Below are 10,686 nucleotides of genomic sequence, written 5' to 3'. Positions count from 1 at the left end.
CTCTTGATGTGCTTGGTTCTCTTGTGAAATCTAGATTCCTTCGCCAAGGCAATTGCTTCAGTATTGTCACAAAAGATTTCCATTGGACCCGATGCACTAGGTATGACACCTAGATTGGATATGAACTCCTTCATCCAGACTCCTTCGTTTGCTGCTTCCGAAGCAGCTATGTATTCCGCTTCACACGTAGATCCTGCCACGATGCTCTGCTTAGAACTGCACCAACTGACAGCTCCACCGTTCAATATAAACACGTATCCGGTTTGCGACTTAGAGTCATCCGGATCAGTGTCAAAGCTTGCATCGACGTAACCATTTACGATGAGCTCTTTGTCACCTCCATAAATGAGAAACATATCCTTAGTCCTTTTCAGGTATTTCAGGATGTTCTTGACCACTGTCCAGTGATTCACTCCTGGCTTACTTTGGTACCTTCCTACTATACTTATAGCAAGGCACACATTAGGTCTGGTACACAACATTGCATACATGATAGAACCTATGGCTGAAGCATAGGGAATGACTTTCATTTTCTCTCTATCTTCTGCAGTGGTCGGGCATTGAGTCTCACTCAACTTCACACCTTGTAACACAGGCAAGAACCCTTTCTTTGACTGGTCCATTTTGAACTTCTTAAAAATCTTATCAAGGTATGTGCTTTGTGAAATTCCAATTAAGCGTCTTGATCTATCTCTATAGATCTTGATGCCCAATATATAAGCAGCTTCACCGAGGTCTTTCATTGAAAAACTTTTATTCAAGTATCCTTTTATGCTATCCAGAAATTCTATATCATTTCCAATCAACAATATGTCATCCACATATAATATTAGAAATGCTACAGAGCTCCCACTCACTTTCTTGTAAATACAGGCTTCTCCAAAAGTCTGTATAAAACCATATGCTTTGATCACACTATCAAAACGTTTATTAAACTCCGAGAGGCTTGCACCAGTCCATAAATGGATCGCTGGAGCTTGCACACTTTGTTAGCATCCTTTGGATCGACAAAACCTTCTGGTTGCATCATATACAACTCTTCTTCCAGAAATCCATTCAGGAATGCAGTTTTGACATCCATTTGCCAAATTTCATAATCATGAAATGCGGCAATTGCTAATATGATCCGGACAGACTTAAGCATCGCTACGGGCGAGAAAGTCTCGTCGTAGTCAATTGCTTGGACTTGTGGAAAACCTTTCGCAACAAGTCGAGCTTTGTAGACTGTCGTGGAATTGTCACGGCAGATGTCCTCGTGAAAGGACTTAGTCGTGGAGCCATCGCAACTAGGAAGCTTAAAGGGGTTAAAGTGGGACAAAGGACACGAGGGTTTATACTGGTGCAGCCCCTTACGGTGAAGGGTAAAGCCTAATCCAGTTGAGGTGGAATTGCTAGGGTTTCGATTACCGGGCAGCAAATCTGCTATGCCCGGTTCTCGATTTGATGTTACTTGCCCTAAGCCGCCGGCGGGTCGCCCCCTTATATACACGGGTTGACGCCCCGCGGCCTATAGAGTCCCGGCCGGCTCATAAACAGTGTCCGGCTCGGTGACTAGTTAATCTTGCCTTACAACACAAGTCATGCCATTACGGCGGTTTATCACTACGGGCCTTAAGTCGCCTGCGGGCTTTAGGCCCTTTATTGAACCGCCATCTTCAAGCTTGATATTGGGCTTCATATGATGAATCGCCATAGCGTAACTCGGCCCCTCCTGGGCGGGTTACACTAGTAGTTATATCCCCAACATTAGGCCCAGATTAATTTTAACCGGTTCATGTCGATCTTCAATATCTTAAGAAAAAGCCTTCTATCTTCTGTCTGTACAAAAGTTATAACCCGCCATGACGTCATCTTTTGGATTCATGATAACCCGCCATGACGTCATCTTCCATTAAATTTATATTTTATTCTGTCATATCCCAACGAATCCTTATCTTAATGACCATCCCGAAAATCAAGGCGTCGGAGTAGCTGGATAACCACATCTGGCCTCCTTGTTTTTCACGCCCGCTTTATCAGTCCTCCTTTATAAATAGGCACCACCTTCGGTCTTTCCTCATTCTCCCTCTTTCGTCGTCTTCTTCCTCTCGCTACTCCACTACCGCTCGAGCTCCGCTGCTGCCGCCGCCGCAGAGCATCTCGTCTCCGTCGATCTTGGCCGCTGCATCAACCTGAATCGATCAGAGAACGGCGGCGACCCTCCGCAGTAGATCTGCAGCTGTAAGTCCTTGCCGTCCCGCACCCCAGATCCACATTTAGGGTTTGCAAGATCCTCTGCGTTTTTGCTGTTCATCATAGTTTCTTCAGAGTTCCTCCACCGCGGCCTCTTTTGATTTAAAAGGCAACATATACTCCTGCGGTAATCGTTTTATGTCCATTTTTTACACTAGCAGATCCCTTTTCTTCGTACAAAGGCCTCATTAGGACTCACGAACTCATCTGTACTAGTTTTTAGGTCTAGAATATTTTCTTTCCTAAACGACCGTTTGATCCAAAATAACAGTTGCAACCTGTGAAACTTGTTTGTGTGACACTTAGGCAAAAACTGTATCTGTTAGCCATGGCGACTCTTATCGCCGACTTAAAAAGGCAATGCTCAATCAATAATCCTGACCACTCACAGTGGTTTTAAATAATTTAACTGCTTATGATGCCCATGGCGGCTTGAATAATCTGACACAATTAGCCATATGTCATTAGGCCCCTTCGTAAGCCGCCATCTTGAATATGAATTGAAATATTTTCGCCGGCTTAAATTTGAGTCAGAAATTTTTACTTTGTCATAGGCTTCCAACTCCATAATGCCGCCCAAGGCTCCCAAAGCACCCGTTACATGCAACAGGGTTAAATCCATCGTCACAGATAACACCTTTAAAGAGTTTGTGAAGACGGGTTATTTGCCGAAGAAGGAAGTCATGTCCTATCGTGCTCCTGATCCGACAGAAGAAAAACCTCAACCCAAGGAAGGGGAAGTTATTGTCTTTACTGATCACATGAACCGGGGCTTTTCTCCACCCGGCTCAAAGTTTTTCAGAGACGTCTTGCACTTTTTTGACCTGCGACCTCAAGAGATCGGGCCTAATTCCGTGTCAAATATCTGCAATTTTCCAGTGTTCTGTGAGGTGTACCTTGGAGAAGAACCCAACTTGCTACTCTTTAGAGAGTTATTTTATTTGAACCGTCAAAATGAACGTGCCAATGGTCCCAGCTTGCAGCTCGGTGGAATCTCAATCCAGTGACGGAGGGACTGTCTCTTCCCGTATGCCGAACCGCCGAGTCACCCTAAAGATTGGAACCAGACATGTTTCTACTGTCAAGACACTTCTCCGGCTAATGAGAACCCTCTACCCGGCTTTCGTGCCCTGCGCCTTGAGTCAACTCACCCCCTGCCAGATAAACTGTCTCCGGCTGAACGTCAAACACTTGCCCCCACCATGAGCAAGGTCAAAGCTCTTCTGGGAAATGGCCTAAATGGCATTGACCTGGTCCGGGTTTGGCTTGCCTGGCGGGTTATCCCTTTAAGCCGCCGCCCTAGTTTGATGTGTGATTACACAGGCCAAAAGAACGATCCTCTGTGCCACAGCCCTGATGACTTACCTGAGGATGTTGTCGATGATACGACCAAGTCTCTTCTGAATGAGAGCCTGGCAGATTGTGGGAAAGTAGGCTTACATCCCTTCTGCAAATCTAACCCGGCTCCGGCGGTAAGCTATTGACTTGAGCATTTTTACCTTCAACTTTAACAATTTCGTCTTTACTCAAAAACCTTTGTTTATAACTCACAAGCTGATGACGAATTTTGGAAGGTCAAGTATGACCATGAGGCTGCAAAGAAAGCCAGAAAGACTAAGAAAGCCGCCAGGAAAGCTACTGCCCGAAAAAAGGGGAACAAACCTAGCGCCTCGGATATGCTTCATTTGGAGGATACCTCCAAGTCAGAGGTAGCTCTTGACTCTTTAGGCTCCTTTTTTAACCATCTTATTGACACTGATTATCATCAGGAGGATACAGGAGCGAGTCATGTAGAGATTGAAGAGGTAACTATAATTTCCTCCGACTCCGAGCCTTTGCCGAGACAGAAAGTCCGAAGAGTAACCCGGAAATTAAGATTTTCACATCCTTTGGCTTACCAAGATCCTCAATTTCTTTTGAAGCGACAGATTCACGAGAACCGGAGGCAAACCCGGACTAGTAAAGACGCGGGACTTTCCTCCGGCTTACCCAATGTAATAAGAAAACGCCGGACTGAGGTCATCTCCAATTTACATTCTTTGTATCCTTTGGGAGGTTTCACTCGTCAACCTCTCAATTCTTCTGACTCAAATTATCAGGGAACTTCACCTTCCTCCGGCGAATCAATGCAGTCTAATATGCCGGCTTTCAAAACCGCTCCAGGGTAATGATAATATGTTTATCTTGTGCTTATCTTACTCATGTTTTTGTACTAACCCTTTGATTTTCACACAGTGTACAAGTAAAACCCAGCAAGAGGGCGAAGAAGAATAAGCCGGCCGAAGAGCCGATCTTGACTGAACCGGAGCTCAGAACGGCTGCTCCTGATACCTCAGCTCATGAGCCGCCGCCTGAACCAACCCACGATATTTCAACGCCTACCACTGATCCGCCTGTCGAGCAAGCCATTGATGGTTCTGAGAACCCGGAGATCCCTAGCCCGGCCAAGGCGGATGACCCGGACGTCCAAATCATCAGGACTGACTTTGTTGAGCCGGGGAGACCAACCGTGCTGGCCAAGTGCTCCACCAAGGAAGAACTTCTGGAACGCCGCAAAGCCAAGCAGGATGTCACTGATTATACTCATTTGAGTATTGGAGAAATCGTCTCTGGTTATATAAATCAAGTGCACAACAGCCGTGACCTGGAAATTGACATGGTGAAACAGATACACCAAAAATCTGAGGTATAACTCTTGTTGCTATACTTCATTTATCCTTACTATACCAGCCCCCAAGTCTATTGCTTATGATGAAATATGTTGTAGACTTAATACCAGCTTAGTAATACGTGCAAGAAACCCGGCTTATCCTGTAGCGCCCAAGAGCCGGCTTAGACAGCATGTTTGAAGCGGTCCTTACCATGTTTTAATCAAGTACTTGAACAGCAATATGCATTAGCCCCCAAGTGCCAAGTACCTTTGCCTGCAAAGTGCTTCGGACTTAGTTCCATGAACCGCCACTGTAAATAGAGTTCTTCAGCATACATTAGCCCCCAAGTGCCAAGTATCTTTGCTTGCAAAGTGCTTGGGACTTAATGTTGCATTATGATGATCCTGACTGTAACCCGGCATTTATACAGGCCACCATTAATCAATTTGAATCGGAGATCTCTGACTTTAAGAATCGCCTGGAAGCTCATGAGAGTGAGACCCAAAAGGCCAACTCCAAGTTTGAATTCAGTGTATCTGAACAAGAAAACTGAAAATGAACTTTGAGGCAGAGAAGAAAGCCTGGGCTGTTGAAAATATCGCCTTGATCAACCAGGCTGAGAAAGCGGAGGCGACTCTTGCCGAAACAACCGCCGAGTTATCCGGTTTAAAACGCCATGTATCCCAGATGGTCTCAGCAATCTTTGGTAAGTTACTCTGCAAGTGTCAGATACTTTTAAATCTTTTTCAACAAGTATCTCAATTGTCATCAACTCGCCTGACTTTGTAATGCAGGCCCCAGGAGTTCCAATCTTAACCAAAGCATGTTGATAAAGCTGAAGGCGGTTTATACACTAGTGGAACAACTCCACACCTGGTCACAACGTGCTTTAGCCATCGTGGCTTTGTCGAATGAAGTTACCACTCTCCTGGCGGATGTACTAAAACGGCTTGCCGTGCTACCTTAGCGGTTCCAGGAATTAAGACGAGCTTCTGCAAGAGCCGGAGCCATAGCCGCATTAAGCTGGGCCAAGGCGTGGCTACCGGAGCTAGACCCGGCCGACATCGCCCTTGGGTATCCAAGCCTGAAGGAGGACGGCACCCCATTTGACCAGAAGAATTTCGCCGCTTGCGTGAAGGAAATACGCCTTGTGGCCACTCTGATCGGTAACGATACATATCTTACCAAGTAACAACCGGGTTATGACGCCGAGAATCAGAGAATCCCAACACCACATTATGAAGCAATCAGCCTGATCCCTCCAATTTGTAAGCATACCTTCGCCCCTGAAGTTGATCCGGCCGGGTTAATTGATGATGAAGCTGAATTTGAAGCTTTGAGTGGCATTGACTGGTCATCATCAACCTTCCAGGACAGGGAAACATACAGAGGAGCGGAAAGGGATGAACCGGAAGCTTTAGGCCAACAACATATTTAATCCATCAGGCGGCCCATATTTATGTCTTGCTGAAAAACAATGCTTCATTATTTGGACTCGGGGAGTCAGGTAATAGGGTAGAAAAACACTTAATTTTGCCGTGCCATCGCGCACGTGTGTGGTGCTCAACACTGTTTAAGCCGCCATCTTATATTCCTCAGTATTATGCTGATCCTCTGCTATCCTTATGTTTAAAGAGCTGCTTTAATTGTCCTGCATAGAGAACAAATCACAAGTCCCTTGGCGGCTTACCGCGTGGAGGGTCATATATTTTACATATAACCCGGAGTATGAAAAAAAATCATAAAAAAGTCGGTTCTCAATTATATCTTTGAGACATAATCATAAGAGCATACCTGTGATCCTTCAATTACGCTGCCGGTTTATGTGATCCGAACAATGAGGGTGAGAACCCAATTCTGTAAAAACCGGCACATATGATGTTTGTTATGTGCTAACAACTTTATTGATCAATGTTAAGCCAGTGGAATAGAAACCACCCCATAAACTCTTGCAAATATGATCAAAAGGGTCACAAGACAGTCAAATAATTATGATTGCAAAACTTTTACGAGAAACAGACAAAATTTTGAGGCTTCTGATTCGAATACAATCAGTAAACCGTTCCAAAGGGGTTAAGCTAAGATTCGAATACGATCATATAGCCCCCAGTGGCTTTGGCGTTTCCGATCAAGAGGGTATCGACAGCTATGTTCTCTTTGGTTCGAATACGACCTATGTTTGAACAGGAAACCCCCAAATGACCTTGAAAGTTGTTTAATGACGCTGATTCGAATACGATCCATGTCAGACTCAAAAGGGGTTGAGCTATGATTCGGATACGATCAAGAAGCCCCTAGTGGGTTTGGCAGTATGCCGATCAAGAGGGTATCGATAGTTATATTCTCTTTGGTTCGAATACGACCTATGTTTGAACAGGAAGCCCCCTGATGATCATGGCTAGATTCAAATATGATCATAAGCCGTACCAAAGGGAAAGCCGGATTCAAATATGATCCGCTCCCTGTTGGTTGTTTTAACAATATAATAATGAAGACATATAAAATTTTGAGGATGAAAAGGACAGAGGTCCTACTTTATTACTTTTCATAATATATACATCGTCAAAATATGTACATCCTGAGAGCCGGTGGCTCAAGTGTAGTAAGGCCGAAGATGAGCGATATTCCACGGCCGGCGGGTCTCCTCTTCCGACTTATGTGAGTCTTTGTGCTCTCGAACATCGATGAGGTAATATGACCCGTTATTCAGGTTCTTGCTGACCACAAAGGGTCCTTCCCAAGGCGGGGATAGCTTGTGCATATCGGACTGATCCTGGATGAGCCGGAGCACTAAGTCACCTTCTTGAAAGGTTCTGGACCTAACCCGGCGGCTGTGATAACGGCGCAGGTCCTGCTGGTAAATCGCCGAGCGGGCTATTGCAAAATTACGCTTCTCATCCAACAAATCAAGTGCATCCTGACGAGCTTGCTCATTATTAGCTTCAACGTAATCCGCCACTCGGGGCGAATCATGACGGATGTCACTTGGTAGGACCGCCTCTGCTCCGTAAACCATGAAGAAAGGCATATAACCCGTAGATCTGTTAGGTGTAGTATTGATGCTCCAAATCACAGAAGGCAACTCCTCCACCCAACAACACGGCGTCCGTTGTAAAGGGACCATGAGCCGGGGCTTTATACCTTTCAAGATCTCTTGATTGGCTCTTTCAGCTTGACCATTGGATTTAGGATGAGCTACTGATGAAACATCGAGCCGGATATGTTCTCGTTGACAGAACTCTTCCATAGCGCCTTTGGACAGATTAGTACCATTGTTAGTTATGATGCTGTGTGGAAAACCAAAACGAAAGATCACCTTTTTCATGAACTGAACTGCTGTGGCTGCATCACACTTACTGACCGGCTCTGCTTCAACCCACTTTGTGAACTTATCAACCGCCACCAGAAGGTGTGTCTTTTTATCCTTGGACCTTTTGAAAGGCCCAACCATGTCAAGCCCCCAGACTGCAAACGGCCAAGTGATTGGAATCATCCTTAACTCTTGAGCCTGCACATGAGCTCGTCGTGAGAATTTTTGACAACCATCACATTTACTGACCAAATCCTCCGCATCTGCATGAGCCGTCAGCCAATAAAAACCATGACGGAAGGCTTTGGCCACAAGAGATTTTGAGCCGGCATGATGACCACAATCTCCTTCATGGATATCACGAAGTATTTCCTGACCTTCCTTAGGCGTCACACAACGTTGAAACGCCCCAGTAACACTGCGATGATGCAACTCACCATGAACAATTGTCATGGACTTGGACCGCCGGATGATTTGTCTAGCTAAGGTCTCGTCCTCAGGCAACTCGCCCCGGTTCATGTAAGCCAAATACGGCACTGTCCAATCTGGGATGACGTGAAGAGCCGCCACCAACTGCGCTTCTGGATCTAGAACAGCTAAGTCTTCCTCCGTGGGCAACTTGACAGAAGGATTATGCAAAACATCCAAAAAGGTGTTAGGTGGCACCGGCTTACGCTGAGATCCCAGCCGGCTTAAAGCATCTGCCGCCTCATTCTTTCTTCGATCGATGTGCTCCACTTGATAACCCTTGAAGTGCCCAGCTACAGCATCAACTTCACGGTGATAAGCCGCCATGAGAGGATCCTTAGAATCCCACTTGCCTGACACCTGTTGAGCCACCAAATCTGAGTCGCCCAAGCACCTTACCCGGCTTAAGTTCATCTCCTTAGCCATCCGAAGACCATGGAGCAAGGCCTCATACTCAGCTGCATTGTTAGTACAGGGAAACATCAACCGGAGCACATAACAAAATTTGGCACCTCGAGGGGAAGCTAAAACAACTCCAGCCCCCGAGCCCTCCAATTGCCTGGATCCATCAAAGTGAATAGTCCAATATGTGTTATCCGGCTTTTCCTCAGGCGTCTGTAGTTCTGTCCAATCATTGATGAAGTCCACCAGTGCTTGAGACTTAATAGCAGTGCGTGGCACATACTTCAAACCATGAGGCCCAAGCTCAATGGCCCACTTGGCGACTCGTCTTGTAGCCTCTCTATTCTGAATGATGTCTCCCAAAGGAGTAGAACTTACCACAGTGATGAGGTGACCCTGGAAATATTGCTTAAGCTTCCAGCTTGCCATGAACACCCCATAAACAAGCTTCTGCCAATGTGGATATCTTTGCTTAGACTCAATAAGCACCTCACTGATGTAGTAAACCGGTCGTTGAACCGGATGCTCCTTGCCAGCCTCCTTGCGCTCTACCACAATTGCAACACTGACAGAACGCGAGTTAGCGGCCACGTACAACAATAGCGGCTCTTTATCAATGGGAGCCGCAAGGACCGGCGGCTCAGATAACTGTCTCTTTAAATCTTCAAAGGCAGCATTAGCAGCATTACTCCAGACAAAATTGTCTGTTTTCTTCAGCATCTGATACAGCGGTATGGCCTTCTCACCTAACCGGCTTAAAGCAGCGATATGACCTGCCAGACGCTGAACATCATTGATGCACGCCGGCTTAGCCAAAGAGGTGATTGCCTTGATCTTCTCCGGATTAGCTTCAATGCCTCTGTTGGAGACCAGAAAACCCAAAAGCTTGCCTACTGGCACGCCAAACACACATTTGGCCGGGTTAAGCATCATTTTGTAGACCCGGAGATTATCAAAGGTTTCCTTCAGATCATCTATCAATGTTTCCTTCTCTCTGGATTTCACCACAATATCATCCACATAAGCGTGAACATTGCGCCCAATCTGATTGTGGAGACAGTTCTGTACACATCGCTGATAAGTCGCCTGGGCACTCATGAGCCCAAATGGCAGATACATAACAGAAGGCTCCAAACGGAGTGATAAAAGCCGTCTTCTCCTGGTCCTTAACTGCCATTTTGATCTGATGATAACCAGAGTAAGCATCCAAAAAGCTCAAACGCTCACAACCCGCCGTAGCATCAATAATTTGATCAATACGGGGAAGAGCAAAAGGATCAGCCGGACAAGCCTTATTTAAGTCCGTGTAATCCACACACATCCGCCAGGTGCCGTTCTTTTTAAGTACAAGCACCGGGTTAGCCAACCACTCTGGGTGAAAAACTTCAACAATAAACCCGGACGCTAAGAGCCGGGCCACCTCCTCACCGATAGCTTTCCGTCTCACTTCGTTAAACCGTCGAAGAAACTATCTGACCGGTTTAAACTTTGGATCATTATTAAGAGTGTGATCAGCGAGTTCTCTCGGTACACCCGGCATGTCAGAAGGTTTCCATGCAAAGATGTCCCGATTCTCACGGATGAACTCGATGACCGCGCTTTCCTATTTAGGATCCAGATTGG

This window comes from Triticum aestivum, chromosome 6D (genome assembly GCF_018294505.1).
Source record: "Triticum aestivum cultivar Chinese Spring chromosome 6D, IWGSC CS RefSeq v2.1, whole genome shotgun sequence".
NCBI classification, from domain to species: Eukaryota; Viridiplantae; Streptophyta; class Magnoliopsida; order Poales; family Poaceae; genus Triticum; species Triticum aestivum.
Note: the sequence above shows the minus strand (reverse complement) of the source record.